At 28.7% G+C, this 22,114-nt stretch overlaps 2 protein-coding genes across 3 annotated transcripts in view; one reads left to right on the forward strand and one right to left on the reverse strand.

Moving 5' to 3' along the window:
- The window catches only part of LOC122499489, a 405,956-nt gene that overhangs the window by 118,391 nt on the left and 265,451 nt on the right, over positions 1 to 22,114 (forward strand). The window lies entirely within an intron of this gene.
- The window catches only part of LOC122499490, a 126,107-nt gene that overhangs the window by 1,149 nt on the left and 102,844 nt on the right, over positions 1 to 22,114 (reverse strand). The gene's annotated exons all lie outside the window — the stretch shown is intronic.

The following is a 22,114-nucleotide window of genomic DNA, read 5'->3' on the forward strand; positions in this document are numbered from 1 at the left end:
TTTAAGCAATTCTCCAAAACAATTCAATTATTTTGATAAATATATCAAAATTTATCAGCAGAATTCAATTCTTTTGATAAGTATATATATCTTTATTTACTCTCCCTGCTTAATTTCGCAGGGTTCGAGGAACCATAATACAAAAAATTCTTAACCTAATATACAATCTCTTAACTTAACTTATCCTAATACAATAATCTTATTTCCTAAGTATTCGCCAGTGCCGGGCTTCCGTTTCCCGTTCCATTTGGCTTCGTCAAATTAAAATTTTAAATTTAGCATCGTTCCCACCCTCTTTATCTTTAATTTACCCTACTATTTTCTCATTTGTTCTAACTCATACATCCATTTCTCACCTTGCCCATTCTCATCCATTATCCATCCTATCCTTTCATCCACACCTTTCTCATTTTCTCCACGACTTGCACATCTATCCAACACATGTTCCCAATCTTCCAACTCAAAGCCACACACCCTACACAGTCTCTCACTCTCATCCATCCAATATTTACATTCATTCATTCCTTCTCCCATTCTAAACCTTATTATCCTGTTCCATCTCTCCTCTTTCCTTACTCTCTTCAAGTATTGAGGTATTTCACCTCCTCTTACCATCCCATACCATCTGTTGTATTTCGAGTTTCTTATCCTTTCCCATCTCTCTTCCCTCTCTTTCTCCCTCCACCCCTCTCTCAATTCCGTCCATTTTCGACCTCCTTTCATCCCTTCTTTAATTGCATCCCTTCTATTAATTTCCCATCTTGACAATTCTTTCCTTCCTTTTTGCTCCCTTTCTTTCACTTGCCCCACGCACATTTGAGTCCAACTACACCCTCCACCCTGTCTTAGCTTTTCCTCAAAACTCCAAGCTCTACTTCTCTGCCTCACCACCATTTTCTCTCTTCCGACTTCCTCTCTTAACATGTACCCTGGACAGTATCTACTCACACCCATAACCCATCTCAAAAATTTCTCGTGCATACTTTCCACTTTTTCCATTTCCATCCATCCCCAAACTTCCACGCCATAACTCATCACCGACCATACTAACATATCATACAACCACAATCTCTTTTTCCAGTCGTTTTTGAACATTCTCTTCCCTATTCCCCATACTTGACCCATTATCTTATTCGCTCTTTCCACTCTCCTTCTCACATTCAGCTCATGCCCTCCACCATAATGCAACCAAAAACCCAAATAACAAAATTCATCCACTTCCTCAGCCACCCTTCCATTCAGTCTCCATTCATTCTCTTTTCCATCTTTTTTCTTCATAAATCTCATCGCCTTAGTTTTTTCCACATTTATCCACAAATCTTTCTCTCTCACATATTTTTCAAATTCTTTAATCAACAAACGCATCCCTGACTCATTCTCTGACATCAAAACCACATCATCCGCGTAGGCAAGTGAATAAATTCTCCCTTTACCTAATATTATCCCCCCTTTTCCTCTTCTTTTCAATTTTTCCTCCAAGTCCGCCATCAACAAACTGAAGAGAACAGGGCTTAGAGGACAACCCTGCATCAGGCCTCTACCTAGCCAAAACTCTTTCCCAATCGTTTCTCCTATTTTGACCTGCGTCCTCACATCCGTGTACATTTCTTTTATCCTCTCCACTATTCCTTCCTTAATTCCTTTTTCCTTAAGTGCTTTCCACAATATTTTTCTATTCACAGACGGGAATGCAGCCTTAAAATCTACAAATAGGGCTATTAGTTTACCCCCTTTCTCTCTCAAGTTCCTATTCACTAAATAATTGAGGGTGTATATGTGGTCCATTGTACCCATACCCTTTCTGAATCCAGCCTGATTGTGTGGGATACCTCCATTTTCCTCAACTTCTTTCTCCAACCTTTTCCTAAGTACCTCCGCATATACCTTATAGCTCACTGGCATTAAGGTAATTCCTCTGTACTCCTCTATTTTCTCTCCCTCCCCTTTTTTAACCAGTGGCACAATCAGGCCCGTCTTCCACTCCTCCGGCCACCCATTTCCTTTCCATACCTCGTTGACAATTTCCCATATCACCCTTCTCACCTTTTCACCCCCATATTTAATACCCTCTCCCTCCATTTCATCTTTACCCACCGCCTTACTCCTCTTCAGCCTATCAATCGCATCTTCTACCTCTTCTCTTGAAACGTCTTCCACATCATCCTCTCTCACTATCCTTCTTCCTTCACCTCTTATTCTGTAACTCGTTCCCCCACTCATGTCCATAAAATACGTAGTCCACTCTTCTATTTTAATTTTACCATTTATAGATTTCCCTCTCTTTCTTTCTCTATTTACTACCTCCCATTCTTTACCTTCTTGTACCGCCTTCTCTACTTCCTCCATGAATCTTTTCTTTTCCATTTCTCTTTTTTGTTTTAGTAATTTCTCGTGTTCCCTGTGTTTCCTATTATACTCTTTCCTCTCAATTTCACCGTTCCTCCATTCTTTTATATAACCTCTCATTCGTTGCCTACTTTCTTCACATTCACTATCCCACCACTTTCTGTGTCCCAGTTCTTGCCCTTCTACATTGCCCATTTCTTTCTTAACTTTCTCAATCTTGTCCTTTAACTTTAGTATTTTATTATCCACACTCTCTTCGTCCTGCCATTCTTCCATTTCTCTCCGCATTCTTTCCTGAAAATCCGCTAACCTCTCCGCGTTCCATTTACCCATTTTAATTTTCTTTCTTTTCCCAACATCTATCTCTATTTCTGGATCTCTGCTTCCATTTCTGTGTCTCTTTTTCCCGTCCCTTAATTCTACCACCAACGGAAAATGGTCAGAAAATGGGAGAGAAATAGGTTCTCTCCCTACTTTCATTTTAATTATTTCCTCTCTTCCCCTCTCATCTGTCAACACGTAATCAATAGTGGTTTCTCCTTTTCCTCTGTAAGTAAAATTTCCTTCCTCGTCTCCTCTCATATTCCCATTGCAAATGGACCATCCTTCTTCCTCCAACAATTCCAATAATCTTCTACCCTCTTCATCCACTTTCTTATGCTTGGAAACTCTAATGTACTTCTCCATCTCTTCATCCCATAAACCACCCCCCAATTCTCCTGTCCATGCATTTAAATCCCCCCCAATTATAACCTTGTTGTCCTTTCCTTTTTGCATCCAATCTTTAATTATTTCCCAACCCTTTTCATCGCCTCTTCTTCTATAAATTCCTACAATATCTAGCGTTCCCCTACCTCTCTTAATACTCCTTACTATACAATCGTCGTTCACTACCATACCCTCTTTTCTTACTTCCTTGATCTCTTTTCTTACCCCTGAAATAATCCCTCCTGATCCTCTTCCTCTTTGTCCATCTCTCTTCGCTTCTTGCAATTTCCATTTGTACCCTTTTGGCAATGTTCTTTCAATTTTCTTAAAATCTTTCTTCTCTACCCACGTCTCACTAAGAAACAGCACATCCCATTTTTCTATAGTTCTCCAAAATCCTTCATCTTTATTTTTAATTCCCCCTACGTTCCAGAACCCCACTTTTATTCCTGCTTTCTGTGTTCTCTCCCAACTGCCCCTTCTTCCTGCCGAAAAACCTGCTCTCTACTTCTCCTGTATCCTACCTGCGATGTATTTCTCTCTCTTCTCCTTTCTTCCTCCACCACTTCTCCAGTCACTTTACAAACCACCCATTTACTACCATTAACCCACAAACAATCTCTTCCCCTTTTAACCTCACTACCTTTTACCCTCTCTTCCCATTTTTTCTGATCTAGTTTTCTTGAAATCACCCTCTCTTTCCACGTTTTGTCCTCCTCTATCATTTCTTTCCTGCCTTTCAGTTTATTTTTTGCCGACATGACTTTCATCTTTTGGTCTTCACTTTCCAGCTGTACGATCCAAACCTTAGGTTTCTCTTTATTCTCTCCTCCCACTCCATTCAATCCTATAATTTCCACATCCGCTCCGATATCGTCTAGCACTTTTTGTATGGCTATTCTTCCTTCTCTTCTATCAACATTCATTCCTCTTATCACTATATTATTCTTTCTCTTATCTCTTTCTGTTTTTTCCATCCATCTTGAGACCTCATTCATTTTCTCCTCCAATACTGATTCTCCTGAATTTTTTATACCCGTTTCTGTTCCTGATTCCAAAACAGTAATCCTTTTCCTTAATTCCCCTATTATTTCTCTAGATTCTCTCACTTCCTCTTTTACCGCATTTAATTCCAATTCCATTTCTGCTTCTATACCTTTCTGTCCTATTTCTAATTTTTCTAACTTTTCGTACATTTTCTCTTTTTCCTCACTCCATTTTCTTTCCCATTCCTCACACATCATCTTAACTTTGCCTATTTCACTACTCAGTCCTGCAGAAACACTGTCCATTTTTCTATCCAAATTTATATTTATTTTCTCCATACACTTATTTGTATTCTCCCCCATTTTCTTTATTAATTCTTCTAATAAATTTCTTCTCAGAAATTCAATTATTTTAGAAAAATTTTAATACAATTCTTGGGAAAATTTAAATTATTTTCATAAATAATAAAATTCATCGCAGGATTTTAATTATTTTTGATACAATTTTAATCAAATTCCTCGAAAAATGTAATTATTCTTATAAATTTTATTAAAATTCGTCAAAAGAATTTAATTATTTTAAAATTTGTTGATAAAATTCTTTATGAGAATTCAATTTTAATAAACATTCAATTATTCAATAAATTATTTATTTTTTAATTTAAATAATTGAATTCTTTTAGAGTTTTTTAATAAAAAATGATTTAAAAATGAAATACCGAATAATCGATTTATTATTTATGAAAATAATTGAATTCTTGCAATGAATTTTATTACATTTTTTTTAAATAATTGAATTTTTTTGAGAAATTTTACTACTTGTAAAAATAATTGAATTCTTGCGAAGAATTTTATTAGGAATTTTGTAAATAATTAACTTTTTTTTGAAAAATTTTATAGTAATTTAAATTATTACTCGAGTGATCCATATATTTATGTTTTGTAATAATATTCTTATAAGTTGTTGAATTACAAAAAGGTTTAAATTTTAATCTTTTGAAAAATTTTAATTTCTATGGATAAATAATAATGATTAAATATTTATTTAAAAATGAAGTTATTGATGTTTTCGAATAATTTTACAATAAATGAAATTCGTAATTAAATGAAATTGAACATTTTTTTGAATATCTAATAATTTTTAGAGTGAATCAGAATATTCTTTAGGTTCAGGAAAAATGTAAAAATTCTGTCTGGAAATCAGGGAAAAACAAAGTTAAGTTTTTGTGGCAACTCTGTTAAACTTATTTGAACCACTATATTATAAAAAGCCTTAATGAAAAGAAGGAAAATATTTGCAAAAAAGTATCTGCAAACATTTATTTTCTCAACAAAAAAAAATTGATATACAACATAATCTTTGGAGAATCTCATATAAATTTAATGTGGAGGAAATATGTATTTATCAGGAATGGTACACGCAATTTATATAAACATATATATGTATTTGGAGGCTGCATGGGGGAAATTGATTCTTCTTTTTCTGTTGGTTAATACAGCAAAGGGGATTGGAATAAAGTACATTAATGAGTGATTTATAAGATGGAGATATTAATACGAAACCTTCGGCCTCGAAGAAAGATGTAGCCGGCAAAAGGTGTCTAGGATCTTAGTGACCTCCCGCAAGCGAGATAAATATTAATCTCTCTCGAGTCTCCATGTCGTACTATGTTTTGCGTTTGGACAAGAGGAGGATAGAGGAGAAACTCAGAAGTGGAAAAGAGTTCTCGCTTTAAGGTCGTGAGGGTCACGTGTGTGGCTTGAAGTATCGCGTGGCTCCATGGGATCGTGCGAAACTCTAGCAAGTTTTATTTTTTCGTTTCACTCACGCATATAACTATATATAGTTGTAGATAGGTACAAATACTGATATAAATATATTACGTACAAGGAGTAATGTAAATTTATGTATAAACGCTAATTTAAATATATTAATTCAATACTGGAGGGAAATTCAATTATTTATTCGAGATAGATTAGTTTTCAATATAATTGAATTTGATTTATGTAACATTAAAATTTAATTCATCAGGAAATTCAATTTATCCAAATTTTAATGCATTGGAAATATAATTTGTTCTTTCAATTTTATTTGAAATTCTATTCAAACTTCAATTTTATGAAAATTTTAATTCTGCAGAAATTACAAGTCTTTAATTTCAATTCTGTCCGAACTCTAATTAGTAGAAAATTCAATTCTACACAAATTTGAATTCTGGATAAATTTTAAATAGTAGAAATTATAATTCTATTAACATTTTTATTCTACCTAAATTTCAATTCTGGGAAAATTGCAATTTTATTAAACTTTTAATTGTTGTTAAATTCAATTCTGCAGAAATTAAAATTCTATCTAAAATTTCAATTCTATCTGATTTTTAATCAGTAGAAATTAAAATTCCATTTAAATTTCTATTCGATCTGAATTTTAATTACTAGATAATTAAATTCTGTAAAAATTTTAATTCTATTTGAACTTTAATTAGTAGAAATACAGTTCAATCTAAATTTTTATTCTACTTAAATTTCAATTCTGTGAAAATTGAAATTTTTAAAAAATTTTCATTGTAGCTAAATTTTAATTATGTGGAAATTACAATTTTATACACTTTTTAATTTTATTTGAATTTAAATTCTGTAGAAATTACAATTCTATTTAAATTTTTGCTTTGTAGAAATTGAAATTCTATCCAAATTTCAATTCTATGTCATTTTTAATCAGTAGAAATTAAAAATTCTATTCAAATTTCTATTTAATTTGGATTTTAATTAGTGGATATTAAAATTTTATACAAATTTTAATAATATTTGAATTTTATTTAGTGGAATAATAATTGTTTTAAAATTTTTATTCTTCCTAAATTTAAATTCTAAAGAAATTGCAATTTTTCGAAAATTTCGATTGTATACAATTTGTCCAAAATTTCAGTTTTTTTCAAGTTACAATTCATAAAAATTTGTTTAATTAAAATGTTATTTGATTCGAGGTTTAGTGGACAAAAATTTCCAGTTTATTAAAATTTTGGTTTAATTTTTAATTGATCCAATTTTTAATCTTAATTTTTATTTTTTGAAACTGAAATTCTAAAGAGAAAAATTTTAATAGAACTGTTTTAACATAAATACTTTCTAAAATAAATGTTTGCTAATAATTTTGGAAAGTTCTTCTTAAAATCAATTCTTCTGAAAAAATCCTTTAAAATACGTCTAAAATTCAATTATTGACAGAAATAAAAAATTCAAGAGTTTATCTGTATATTCATAATGATAAGAAAGTTTTTAAGGTGAAAAAACAAGGACAATTTGAAGTTCAGAATTTTTTTTTAAGAACAAAATTTCCGGGACTTTTTCTAGTTCCGTAATTAATTATATATTTAAAAATAATAATAATTATTTTATAATGTTTTTATAAAGTATATACTATATGTATTTATTTATTTATTTGTCGGTTTGTGTTTTTATTATAGTGTATACATGTATAGGTATTCTGTAATTTATCGAGAAAAGTATTCGCTCTATCGACTACAATCATCTGATCCTTGAAAGTATAAAATTAATCAATCGCGCTACAACGTTATATTCACTAAAGTATTCACAAAATTACCCAACTCAATGTTTCCATCGTAAATTGCATAAAATTTCCATTTGAGAATGTACCGATAATCATTATTTAAAAAAATTAAATCAAAATGTACATTATCATCGTATATATATGTATATATGTACAATGTCAGTGAAGGATTTTTTCTCAAAGTGATTGATTCACAGTATTTTTGAGGCAAATTTATTTTTTCATTGCACAACACGGTTCTAGATTGTCCCTCTTTTTATTTAGTTATTTTATATAAAATTGCTAGTTACTGCTATTTCTAAATGGATAATTCATCCTTGTATACTATGTATTCATTCCCGTACAGTACAGCAGGCGGAGAAGGAAAATATTTAACTTCAGCGCTCTATTCTTATGTGGCTATTCCAGCTAACCTTAATTACTATTATAGGGTTAGCTAATAATTGCTTGAAAAAGTAGTTGCTTGAATTGAATAATAATAATAATCATGAGAATAACCATAAAAATAATAATAATACTAAGAATAATAATAACACTATTAACTTCAAAGTAACGAATTGCCACGAATTGATACCAAAAATGTGGATCAAGTAGAAAATGGATCCAAATTTTTTGCATCAACAGGGTTGCCACAAGTCAGCATAAATTCAATTATGTTCAAAAATTTTTAAAAATCCTCGTCAAAATTTCAATTATCTTTATAAATAATATAAAATTCTTCTCCCAAATTCAATTATTTTCAAAAAATTTAACAAAATTCTTGGCAAAATTTCAATTATTTTCAAAAATTTTCCTCTTTTCAATTATTTTTAATATCTACTATTTTAATAAAATTTTCTAAAAGAATTCTATTATTTAAACAAAATTTTAATAAAAAATTAACAGGAATTCAATTACTTACCAATTTTTTTTTTTATAAATTTCTTCGCACCAATTCAATTAATTTTAATTTTTTAATTAAGTTTATCCAAAGAATTTAAATAAATTTAGGGAATTGAAAAAAATAGTTCTGAGAAATTCAATTATTTCGCAAAATTTAAAGAAAAATCTTTTAAACATTCTATTATTTAAAAAAAAAATTTGAAAAAATTCTTTACAAGATTTAGTTAATAAAATTGCAATTTAATAAAATTTTCCTGTACAATTAAATTATTTTCAATACAATTATTCTTAAGAATTCAATTATTTTTACAAATAATACATTTTAGTATTAGAATTCAATTATTTTCATAAATAATAAAATTTTTCTCGAGAATTCAATTATTTTCAAAAAATTTAATAAAATTCTTGGCAAAATTTCAAAAATTTTCCTCATTTCAATTCTTATTTTTTAAATCTTCCTAGAAATACAAGAATTGTCAAAAATGTTTGTAAAAATCTTCGAAACAATTCAATTATTTTCGTAAAAAAAAAAATTCTTCGAAGAAATTCAGTTATTTAAGAAATTTAAATAATATTCTTCCCTAGAATTCAATTCTATTAAAAAATAAACATTTTCACAGGAATTCAATTATTTAAAAAAATTTTTTTTAATTCTTTGTCAGATTTAAATTATTTTTCATTTTTTAAATGAAATTTTACATGAATTTTAATGATTTTTAAAATTCTGGAAAATTCAATTATTTAACAAAATTTGAATAAAATTATTCACAGGAAATTAATTATTTTCTTAAATAATATAAAATAATAATACATAATAATTGAATGAATTCAATTATTATTAGAAATTTTGATAAAATTCTTCATAAAAATTCAATTTTAAGAAATATGCAATTATTGAATAAATTGTTTATTTTTGTACGTGAATAATTTAATTCTCGAAGAATTTTCTAATAAAAATTTATTAAAATATGAATTTCAGGTAAAATTTTCGATAATAATTGAATATTAAAAGACTTATTGTGTGAATTTTTAGAAATATTTGAATTTTGAAAAGGGTTCAAAAATTAAAATCTTTGAAAATTTGAATTTATAGTTACAATATTCGTATGATATAAAATAATAATTTTATCACTCTGTCATCTTAAATTTATTGTAAAACATAAGGAAACTGATCACTCCGAGCCGAAGACTCGTAGTGGTCGATTTCTTTATGTTTTATAATAATATTCTCAAAAGTTTATATAATTTTATGGCTTCCTAAAATATTGAATTAATATTCTCAAAAGTTATTGAATTTGAGAATCTTAATTTCTATAGAAAAATGATAATGATTAAATATTTATTTAAAAAAGAAGTTATTGATCTTCTCCACGGTCAGGGAAAAAGTAAAAATTTTGTCTGGAAATCAGGGAAAAATGAAATTAAAATTTTGTGGCAACCCTGATCAATTTAATTTACTTTAGTATCAATTTGATACTTTCAAGAAAACTGAATAATAATATTTAATCATAAAAATAATCACAATAAAAATAATAATAGTTAAAAGATCAAAAAGTTTTGAAAGATCATGTGAACAAATTATTCGATATAAATATATTCCATACATAATATTCCGAAATAATTCTTTCAAGTGAGGAAACTTTGATTTGTCGTATACGACTTCGAAGTAGAAAAACAATTCTTTTTTATTTACTAATTTTTTTTTTTTTGAAATACTAAAGGAAGGTGTGTATGATGCCCTGGAGAAACACGCTAATAATTGGAGTAATGGTTTTTTCCCTTGTGTTTGTGTCTGTGTGTACGAAATCACGGTCGAGGCGACGCACGATCGATAAAAGGTGATCGAGAGCAATTTACTGCACCTTTAGGATGAGAATAGAGTGGACAGTGGCATCAGTCTTTGCCTTGGAGATATCTTATCTGTTTGTGGCTTTGGGCCCTCGATGCGTATGTGTATGTTACTTGGCCGCGGGCCTGATACCACCGTATGATAATATCAGGACTGCAGCATATCTGATGAACGTGCAAAGACAAAAGCGTTTTTCTCTCCCACGTAACGAGAGAGTCAATCTAGTTGTCGGAACGATTTATCGCTACCGCCAAGAGCCTAGTTTTATATACTGATTCGGAAATATTCTCACGCCTCCGGGTATAATATGTGTGTTCAAAAAAATTTTCAAATTTCCATTTGTTTATTTATGTAACGTTTATGTGAAAATGAAAATGAAAATCAAAGTCAAAATGAAAATGATAAGCTATGAATAGTAATAAAATTGAGCTTATTTTTAAAACTTTGAAAAGAAGAGTAGATGTTGATGTTCGAAAAAGTAGATGATGATGAGTGGTACATAAAGGACCACCATCGCAGAGAGATTCGGATTAATATAGTGAATGCTCTAATGAGAACATTTTGATTCGTTTAAAAAGTGCAGGCTCTCCATCATTAGCCGGAAATTTCATCTCCTTTTGTGTCCAAGTAGTGAACCCTTTTAACGGGGTTGCGCGAGACTACTAACGAATCGGACGATACCGATTCCAGGTATTAATGCACGAATCTTGGTGGAGCATCGCAGTGTTGTCAGTATTTGACCGTTTCTCCAGGGAGTTCTGGAGCTTTTTTGAACGTCAAGGTCACTCATCCTTGTAGGTTCCTTCGACGTTTGTGGGAACTCAAAACCTTCTCACGTCCACGAACACTATCAGCAGCAACCACGACCTCCTATATTGTAGTTGCTCGCTTCATTCTACCATCCGCTATATACACACGCAACTTGTGACTCCGTTTGTATATATTAAAAAGTCTCTCTCTCCTACTCTCTTTTTCTCTCCTTTTCTCTCTTACTCTTACATTCTCTCTTTTTCTCCCTCGCTCTTCCTCTCCTTTTCTCTTTCAGTCTCCCTCTTTTCACTCCTCTTCCTTCCTCTTCTGAATACATATTTCTTAAGGCAGCTGAATATTCGCAGTGTTTTATCGTCTTCATAGAGGTTGACTCTGGTTCCCCCTCGAGTTTCGCATGGTGTGCGCCCCCCACGCACCGAAGATAGGTGCAATTCGTAACGCAATGAGGTGGGAGGCACCTTGAGGCGTATAACGTCTACGCACGCTAATTACTATATTAATTGCTTTCTCGCAGTCCTTCCCTTTATTGATTTAACACTCGGAACAAGAGTCCTAAAAACCTCCCTCTCCCTTCCTCGCATTTCTTTCTTTTTTCTCTTTCTCTATTTGTTTCTTTTCCTCCTCCTCTTGACTCTTGTGGGTTCTAATTCGTCGAAGGAGCTAACAGTTCCAAGAGCAAAAATGTTATTTGAATAAACATGCCGATACGAGATATCGACGAATTGAAACCTGTGTTTTTCGCAAAACTTTTTTCATATCAATTAGTTGGGGAATAAATTTTTGCTCCAGACACCAGAGTGAATTTTGTGAAAATTATATTTGTCTATATGAAGTATAACACTGAATTCCAGGAAGTTCATAAATCTGCCACCCGCTTTGGCGACAATAGGCAGTATGTTTATCATTTGGACATGGCGCTTTACATCTAGATCTTATTCTATATAGTCTGCAAAATACAATTGTTATTTGATTACGTTGGCAATTTTTCTTCTCGCAAAAAATTGAATTGTTCTTGCGTGCATTACGTACATTTTACCGCAGACAATCGAGAATGATAAAGATAAATCTTGTCTGATATTTTTCCAGACAGTTGTAATCTCGAGATTTAAATATATTTTATTCATAAACAGAAAAAATATTTTAAGGAAATTGAGAAATTAAAAGCGAGGAATAGAACTTTTTTGAATAGAAAATTTTAAATAAAAGATTTGGATAGAATTTGTAAAAAAATTTGTAAAAATTAGTAAAAATGAGAAAACATATGTGACGCTCCACGAGAAAAGGGACCTTAGCTGCAAAAAAATTAATTTTGAGTTATTTATATCATTCTGTACTTTTTGAGTCGCTCTTTCATATACAAAAGGCAAAAATAATTTTTACTTATAGGTTTTTTTGTTATCAATGTTTAAAAATGAACTTTTTGAGTGTTTACACCCGGTTGTTTAGAAAATAAGCCCCTCTACTTTCTAACACAACTACACAGGTTATGTACGTATAATTCGTGCGCTTCGTGTAACATGGATAACTATCAACGTGTAGTGAGTAGTGGGGCTAACTTTCAATAGAACGTCTTGACCAATGAGAGTGGTTCCACTTTAAATGCCTTTCCTGCAAAATTCGTCTGTAAGTCATAAGGTCCCTTTTCTCGTGGAGCGTCACATATCAACAGAAAAAATTTATTATAAGAGAAAAGATTTTATTATTAAAAAAAGATAAAATACGAGTTATGATGTGGAGAAATAAAAGAAAATAATTTAGGGCAGAGAAGCCCCTGGGCGTTTTTGAAAGGACCTTTTAAAACTTGAGCGGCATTAAGTGTATATATAGTATATAAAAGAAATATCGATATCTTACCGAAGTCAAGAGTCCTTACATGGTTTAACTTTGGCACAAGGAGAGGATATTCTTCGCTAGACGCTATCAGCGATGCGATCGGTTTGGCACTGTATGGCGATAGCATCATTAACCCTCTGTGCACAGAACACTGAGATCTTGTTACGCGATATCTAAACCCAGAGACTCAAGATGTTCAGAACTTGTGCTGGCGCACAATACTCGCTAATTAAACGAGTGGAGAACGCCACCGCTAGATACCAGGGCGCGATTACTTTGTTTTCGAAGGACCACGTTCTGGTCAAATTAATTGGAGTTTGGAGGACAAAAAAGAATGAAAGGATATATATTTCCCCATACAGCGAGAGAAAGAGAGTTACTGATTGGGATTTTTGGGCATGATTCACCGGTTTTTTGAGCATTTTTTTGGGGCCTTTAATGAAGTTCTTGATAGGAGGAGCTACATGGCAAATTCTTATCAGGACAATCTTAAACTCGACGATCAGTGTTTGTTTGCATGCATGCGCAAAAGAGAGGTTTTAAATCTTTTCATATTATGCGGAAGATTTACAAGGGACTTTCTTGTGCGCGGTTTGTAATTTTTGATAATGAATTGGAGATGGGGGAGATTGAAGAATACTGTCACTGATGGAGGAGAGTGAGAGGAGAGGAAAAAAGGATAGTAAAGTATAAAATGTGAAAAGTTGAAGTGTAGTGTCACGCTGGTATTTCACATCTACCTTCGTGACGTGCGGAATTTCCAAGTCGTCAAGTTGTATAGCTTCGACAGACATATCCCGTTTGATCGACGGACAGTGCCTGCTTTTTCTGATCACGTTACTGGCGAGCTACACTGGCAAGAATGACAAAAGTAAAAACAATTTTTCCTTATTGTAAGATAACATCAACAGATGGTCTACTCAGAGATATTAGAGTTTCAAACTTTTTTATTACGTTTGTCAATCGAAAGTATCTTCAGGTCTTGGATTGCATGACTTTCTCGAGCTTTTCGACTATCCACTCAATCTTTCGGCAAGCTTACCTGGCAAGTTTTGCAAGTTATAAACTTGGGATATTTGAACTATTGAAAGCTTACTCTGCAAGTCTGCCTTAAAATTGCCTGATAAGCTTGCGTCAAATAAATTAATCTGGAAAAACAGTATTCACTACTAACCTTTTATATTGACCTCCATAGTACAAATTGAATCTAATGGTGTTAAATAATTATTCCAGTAAAATAACATCCTATCTAATGTTTAGTAATCAGTCCCAAACTATACAGGAGGTAATCTAATATTTTATTAGTATGGTAGTCAGTACTATTTCCTCAGATTCATTTTTTTGAAAGTGAAATACTATTAACTATTTTCAAAACTGCAAATGAGTTCCATTTTTGATATATCGAGAATAGAAGTCAGAAAGAGAAGTGAGAGCGAATAAGGAAAGAGAAAGGAAACGTGAGATGAGAGCCAAATAGACGAAGAGATCTACATTATTATTATTATGATGATTATTGTGCCACCTCGACATATCTGGATATGGGTTTTCGAGGAAGAGCCGTAAAGTCTGCAAAATCACCGCAGACCACAGATTTATGTGAGGTAACGGCTTGAACGCCTTCAGTTGCGGCCTTATACATTTACCAAGGCGAGGAAGCATAAGAAAAAACATTAGCGTATAAGGACCCGTGCCGGTACTTATAGATAGTTTCAGTCGGCATCATAAATTACTCTTTATGCCCCAAAAAGTTTTACTACCATTCGCCTCGACATACAAGTCACCAATTCATCCTATTTTGCAAGAAAAAGAAGAAGAAGACAGAAGAAATGTATTTTTGCAAACTAAACAAAATATACCTACAAAAAAAGAAATATAACTTTATTGGAGAATTTTTTATATCCCCACGATTAGCATTTTTTCCGTTATACATTTTTTTCCGAACCCAAAAATTGTGTTGGCGAGGCGAAAAAAAATGATATTTGACCATTCAGACTACTGTCGATATATAGGTTTCAGAGAGGGGTCGGGTCCTTGTTGCTATATAAGAAATATATACATATATGTCGTGTATCTTAAAAAGGCATTATGCCAAACGATGTTATGTAGCTACTGCTGAATTTCATTATCATATGTTGCTCGCATATGCATATCGCCACTGTGCCTTTTAGTTTGGTTTACATGCGTATATCCGAGTGCATGCGCAATAATATGTTGCTGTATATACATATATGCACACTGACACACATACAACATACAAAAGCTCTTAGTTTGATAAATAAAAAAAAGGTAAAAGAAAAAAACCTTCTGTGTTTATATTTTTCATGACCGTCTTTTGTAGCAGACGTTCTGCTCAAAGCACGTTTTTCACATTTGTTTCAGTTCACGCGCAAGCATTCATTTATGTATTTTCTTATCAAGTGACGTTCAACGACGATAAAAAGTAGTCAACTTTTTCAAATTTCATAAATGCAAATTTTTTATTCGCTTTATGTGATGTTGAAATGCATTAATAAAGTGCGTGATAATTTTTTGTTTAATAAAATATTTAAAATACTTAGATGATTATCATGATGAGAGAATGAGTAGAAAATTGAGGCACTTAGCGCTTTTAACGAAAAAATTTTGTGATGATAAAAGCAACACCCAGAGATTGTATTATATTTTTTAATCCAATTATATTTTATTTATTATTTTTTTTTATTCACTGGGAAGAAGAGGAAAATGCTTGAATCAAAGAAAAGTATATTTATCATAGTGCCTACTAAATTGCTTATTTGTTTCAAATACAAATCTTATTTAGAACAAATAAAGTTTATTTTGAAACAAATAAATAATTTAGTTGGCTCTGAGTAGAATATATTTTTTTTAGAATAATTCTGAATAGATTGGACAACAAAATAAATTGTATATTGTTGTCATGGTAACAATCTTTTTTCTCATTGGATGAGTAATGATACAATTTTTTGTCAGGTGTTGATTCAAAGTTGGAAAAGTATTCAATGAAAACAAAATTTATTCGATTCAAATAACCGATTGATTGACTATTATCAATTAAATGTTTATTTGAATCAAATAATTTTTATTTTAGTCAATTAAATTGTATCTGCTTTAAATATAGGTTCAAATACCATTTAATCGATTCAAACAAAAATTATTTGATTCAAGTAAATATTTAATTGATAATAGTCACATAATCGTTTATTTGAATCAAACAATTTTTTTGAGTGTATTTAAAATAAGCTGGATTTAAAAAATTACATTAAAAAAATTATTTAATACTTTTCATAAACAAATGAGTTGATAACTGCAAGTTTTGTTAATCAGTAACTATGTGTATTATTATCATAAACTGTTGCTATTATTATTATTATCATTACTATTAGTATTCTTTTATTATTTATTATTACATATTTCAATATATATTATTTTTATTATTATGCACTGAAAAAAAATTTATTTCATTTAAATTAGCGATTACTTGCCGCAGGTCAGGAAAATCAGGGATTTATGTCAGGGAACTTTATCAAAAAGATAGGAATATTAAAACAATAACTTAAATTATTGTATAAAATGACTTCTAGAATAATTTTCTTAAAGTTTTTAATTAATTATTTATTTATTGTGATATACAAATACAATCAACTTAAAAACGATTTTAGTTAAAACCAGTTGCATCGATTATAATTAATTGATTTCCAAAATGTCTTAAACTAAAAATTTTGAAAATATTAAGTTCTGGAAAAAATTAATAATTATCTAAGAAATTTGAATTCAATTTTTTAAAGATACTTCAATTTTTAGAAAAAATTATTTTATAAAAATTTTTAGATTTATTTCTAATTAAAAATTAGAAACATTCTGATTTTCATACATTTTAATTTGAGACTAATTAAAAATTCAATTATTTCAAAAATTAATCCAATAATGCTTCGAATTTTCAATTGTTATCTAAAATTTAAACTAATATTCTTTTTTAAATCAATTTTTATTAGAAAATTCTGGGAGAATTCAATTATTTAAATACAAAAATAAAATAATTTATTGGATAATTGAATGTTTCTTAAAATTGAATTCTTATAATGAATTTTATCCACGAATTTTTGAATAATTTAATTCTTTGGACAAATTTTGACAAAATTTTTAAGAATAATTGCATTTAATAATGCATTTTTCGAGGAATTTAATTAAAACTTTTATTGAAATATTTTTAATTGACATTCTGAGTTTTATTATTTATAAAAAAATTGAATCCCTGAAAATAATTTTAATATTAAATGAAAAGAATTGAATTATTGCGAAGAATTTTAAAAAAGTTTTTTAATAAATAATTTTTTTCGAAAGAATTTATGCAAATTCTATACTAAATAATTGAATTCCTGTAAAGATTTTATTATTTATGAAAATAATTGAATATTTGGGTAGAATTTCATCAACATTTTTTTTCAAATAATTGAATTTTAATTCTTTTTGTAAATTTTATTAAAATAGTAGATATTAAACATCATTGAATTGAGAAAAACTTTTGAAAATAATTGAAATTATAGCTAGAATTTTATTAAATTTTTTTTAAATATTTGAATTTTAGCGAAGAATTTAGCTATGTATAAAAATAATTGAAATCTTGACGAGGATTTAAAAAAAATTTTAAATAATTGAATTTCTGTGCAGAATTTTATTACTTTTGAAAATAATTGAACTTTTGAGATGAATATTGATATCTATGAAAATAATTGAATTTTGCAAAGATTTTTATTAAAATTCCTGAAAATAATTGAATTTATGGGAAGAATTTCAATATTTATCAACGTTTAACTAATTTGAACAAAAATTGAAATAAAAAATCAGTTTTATGGAATTATTAATGAAGAGTATAAAAAATTAAAATTTTCAAACATTTGAATTTGAAAACTTTTTAAAATTCAATAAATTCGACTTTCTAAATTCGAATTAGTAAATTACTAATTTGTGATTCAGAGAGCAAACTTTGAGATTTTCGTCTAAAGACAATTGTTTTTTTTGCCTCTTCAATAAAAATAAATTCACAAGAAATGGTTATTAATTATTAAAGTATGTATTACCAGTATGGGCGGCACTCGATCCGTAAAAGGATTGAAAAAGAACGCAAGAAATAATAATTTCACACTTTAAAGGCCAGATATTTTTTTTTATCCGATGGTGAAAAATATTCAACAAAATATATTTGCCTCTTGGAAATTTTTCTTTAAACTAACCGCTTCATTTCATTGGTTTCCAAAGGGGGTAAAAACAAAAATTGATGAAAATAACATAAAAACAGGCATTATACTTTCGGCAAAAATATATAATATTTTCTGCTGTGTAAAAATACATATAAACAGGAAATAATAATAACCGTGATAAAAATCCTTCTTTTCTTTTTTTTTATTCTGTCTCAGGCAAAACATGTTTTCATGTCTATTTTTACTGCCCGGGAGTTCGAATTTACAAGGACCTCATGTGCTCCTGGTTGTTGTGTGTATGTGTGAGTGTGGAAGAACGACGATAATCGTCGATTCGCATTCGTGTATACCTTTTTCCAGAAATGGAGAACACTCCTGGCGAACGGTATCGTATTTCTGTAAAGGTCCTTCGCACTTGTAACAACGCTACCATTCGCGATTCGCGCGCATCGTTGGACGCGTTAAACGCGCCATATCAGCTGCCGTTGTCACGATTCTCCTCGTACCCACTCCATTTCCACCTCTTTGCAATTCGATTATCGAGACGATCGAAATTTTCAAATAGTTTCGTCATTCCTTCTTTTCTTTTATTTTCCTTTCTTTCTCTTTGCTTGGAAAAAAATATTTACATTCAATGTCCCTTATACACTTTTATGTAAATTATATGTACTTTTTTTCGTTTTATTTTTACTAATAAAACTTTAATAAATTTAATATTAAAGCTATAGTTAAATTTTTTTTCATGTATATTTAATTAATTATTAAAAATAATGGATTTAATGGAGAATTTTAGTTAAATATAAAATAAATGGAATTTTGGAAAAATTAAAAATAATAGCATTTTTTTTTAAATTATTGAAACTTTGAAAAGGTTTCAAATTCAAATCTTTGGAAATTTGAATTTTTTATACTTTTAAATAATAAATCTTTAGAAATAATTTTTTTTAAGAATTTTCTTTTCAGTACCTACTCTTGAAATTAATTGAATTTTGATAAATATTAAAATTCTTCCTAGGAATTCAATTATTTTCAGGAATTTTAATCAAATTCTTTGCAAAATTCAATTATTATCATAAATATCAATATTTGTCTCAAGAATTTAATTATTTTCAAAAGTAATAAAATTCTTCGCAAAAAATCAATTATTTTTAAAATAATTAAGCTAAATGCCATAAAAAAGAAGGAAAAATGTTGAATTTTCAGAAATTCGGTTTTTTGAATTTTTGGTAATTTTTGATAATTTTAGATTTTTTACCAAAGAGTCAAGACTATTAACTAAGTAAAGTATTTTTCAAGAGCACAAAAATAATGAAGATAAATGCCGTAAAAAAGAAGGAAAAATGTTGAATTTTCAGAAATTCGGTTTTTTGAATTTTTGGTAATTTTTGATAATTTTAGATTTTTTACCAAAGAGTCAAGACTATTAACTAAGTAAAGTATTTTTCAAGAGCACAAAAATAATAAAGATAAATGCCATAAAAATGAAGGAAAAATGTTAAATTTTCAGAAATTCGGTTTTTTGATTTTTTGGTAATTTTTGATAATTTTAGATTTTTTACCAAAGAGTCGAGACTATTAACTAAGTAAAGTATTTTTCAAGAGCACAAAAATAATGAAGATAAATGCCATAAAAAAGAAGGAAAAATGTTGAATTTTCAGAAATTCGGTTTTTTGAATTTTTGGTAATTTTTGATAATTTTAGATTTTTTACCAAAGAGTCAAGACTATTAACTAAGTAAAGTATTTTTCAAGAGCACAAAAATAATGAAGATAAATTCCATAAAAAAGAAGGAAAAATGTTGAATTTTCAGAAATTCGGTTTTTTGAATTTTTGGTAATTTTTGATAATTTTAGATTTTTTACCAAAGAGTCAAGACTATTAACTAAGTAAAGTATTTTTCAAGAGCACAAAAATAATGAAGATAAATGCCATAAGAAAGAAGGAAAAATGTTGAATTTTCAGAAATTCGGTTTTTTGAATTTTTGGTAATTTTTGATAATTTTAGATTTTTTACCAAAGAGTCAAGACTATTAACTAAGTAAAGTATTTTTCAAGAGCACAAAAATAATGAAGATAAATTCCATAAAAAAGAAGGAAAAATGTTGAATTTTCAGAAATTCGGTTTTTTGAATTTTTGGTAATTTTTGATAATTTTAGATTTTTTACCAAAGAGTCAAGACTATTAACTAAGTAAAGTATTTTTCAAGAGCACAAAAATAATGAAGATAAATGCCATCCAAAAGAAGGAAAAATGTTGAATTTTCAGAAATTCGGTTTTTTGATTTTTTGGTAATTTTTGATAATTTTAGATTTTTTACCAAAGAGTCGAGACTATTAACTAAGTAAAGTATTTTTCAAGAGTACAAAAATAATGAAGATAAATGCCATAAAAAAGAAGGAAAAATGTTGAATTTTCAGAAATTCGGTTTTTTGAATTTTTGGTAATTTTTGATAATTTTAGATTTTTTACCAAAGAGTCAAGACTATTAACTAAGTAAAGTATTTTTCAAGAGCACAAAAATAATGAAAATAAATGCCATAAAAAAGAAGGAAAAATGTTGAATTTTCAGAAATTTGTTTTTTTAAATTTTGATCATTTTTAATAAATTCCTTGTTAGATACTCTGTTTATTTAAAAACTTTTTAAAAATTTTTCACAATAATTCAATTATTTTCATAAATATTAAAATTATTTTTTGAGGTTTAAGTTTTATATAAATAATCAAACTCATTGCAGAATGTCAATTATTTTTAATACAAACTTTAATAAAAATTTTAATTATCTTTTTCGCATTAAAATAATTCAATTCTAGTAGAATTGTTTAATAAAAATTGATTGGAAAATGAATTTTAGATAATAAATTTGGATTATTTTAAATAATTTGAAATTTTAGGTAATAATTGAATTTTAGAAACTTTGAATTTTTTTTAATAATATGTTTAATTGAAGAATTTTCAAACATTTTTTTTTTTTTTTGAAAAATCGAAATTTCGTAAAATCACATTGTAAACAAAGGGATTTAAAGAATTTTAGTTAAAAATTATAAATTTAATTCTTGTAGAATTTTCTAATAAATATTGGTTTAAAAATGAATTGTAATTAAAGTTTTAGATATCTAATAATTGAATATTCGAAGCATTATAGAATGTTTCAATCTGAATGTTTCTATTTTTCAAATTGTCAATTCTATAAAATTAATTTTTTTCGAAAAGGTTAAATTAAATTTTTTAAAAATTATTTGAAGTTTTTTTTCTAATATATATTTAATTGAAGAATTTTCGAATAATTGAAATTTCGTAAAATTGAATTGTCAGCAAATGGATTTAATCATTTTTTGAGTGAATCGTAGAATATTTTTTATAGCTAGAAAAAAAGTCAAAATTCTGTGTCTGGAAATCAGGGAAAAACAAGATTACATTTTTGTGTTAAACCTGAATAAATGAATTTATTGGTTTAAGTTTAAATACAATTTATTTGATGTAAGTAAAAATTATTTTATTCAATTACTTTTTCTTATAATAGACAAGTAATTGGTTATTGAATTAGATAAATTCTCTTTCCAGTGTAAATTTATAAAATTAAGTTTTTTGATTTTAGTAATTTATTAAAATTTCTGTTTTAAAATATTAAGTGATTGTTTCTTTTTTTTTTGTTGCAGGTAAGAGATTTTTTTCCTTCTAAAAGTACAACTACTTCTTCTTTAGAGGTAAGAGCTCTTTTTTTCTGTATACGATATATGAATTTTCTTCGAATTTTTTAAATAAAAATTAATATTAGAGATTTTTTTGAGTCTCTAATCATTTTTAGATTGAATCAAAATTTAGGCTCAGGGAAAAATCAAAATTAAGTCTGGAATTAGGGAAAAATCAGGGAAAGAAAAAATTAGTTTTGTGACAACCCTGTTATGTTACAAAATAATTAAAATTTTTGCTTAATAATTAAATTAGTCATATATTTGATTAATTTCCT

Source organism: Leptopilina heterotoma, unplaced genomic scaffold (assembly GCF_015476425.1).
Source record: "Leptopilina heterotoma isolate Lh14 unplaced genomic scaffold, ASM1547642v1 Lhet_168, whole genome shotgun sequence".
In the NCBI taxonomy this organism is placed as follows: Eukaryota; Metazoa; Arthropoda; class Insecta; order Hymenoptera; family Figitidae; genus Leptopilina; species Leptopilina heterotoma.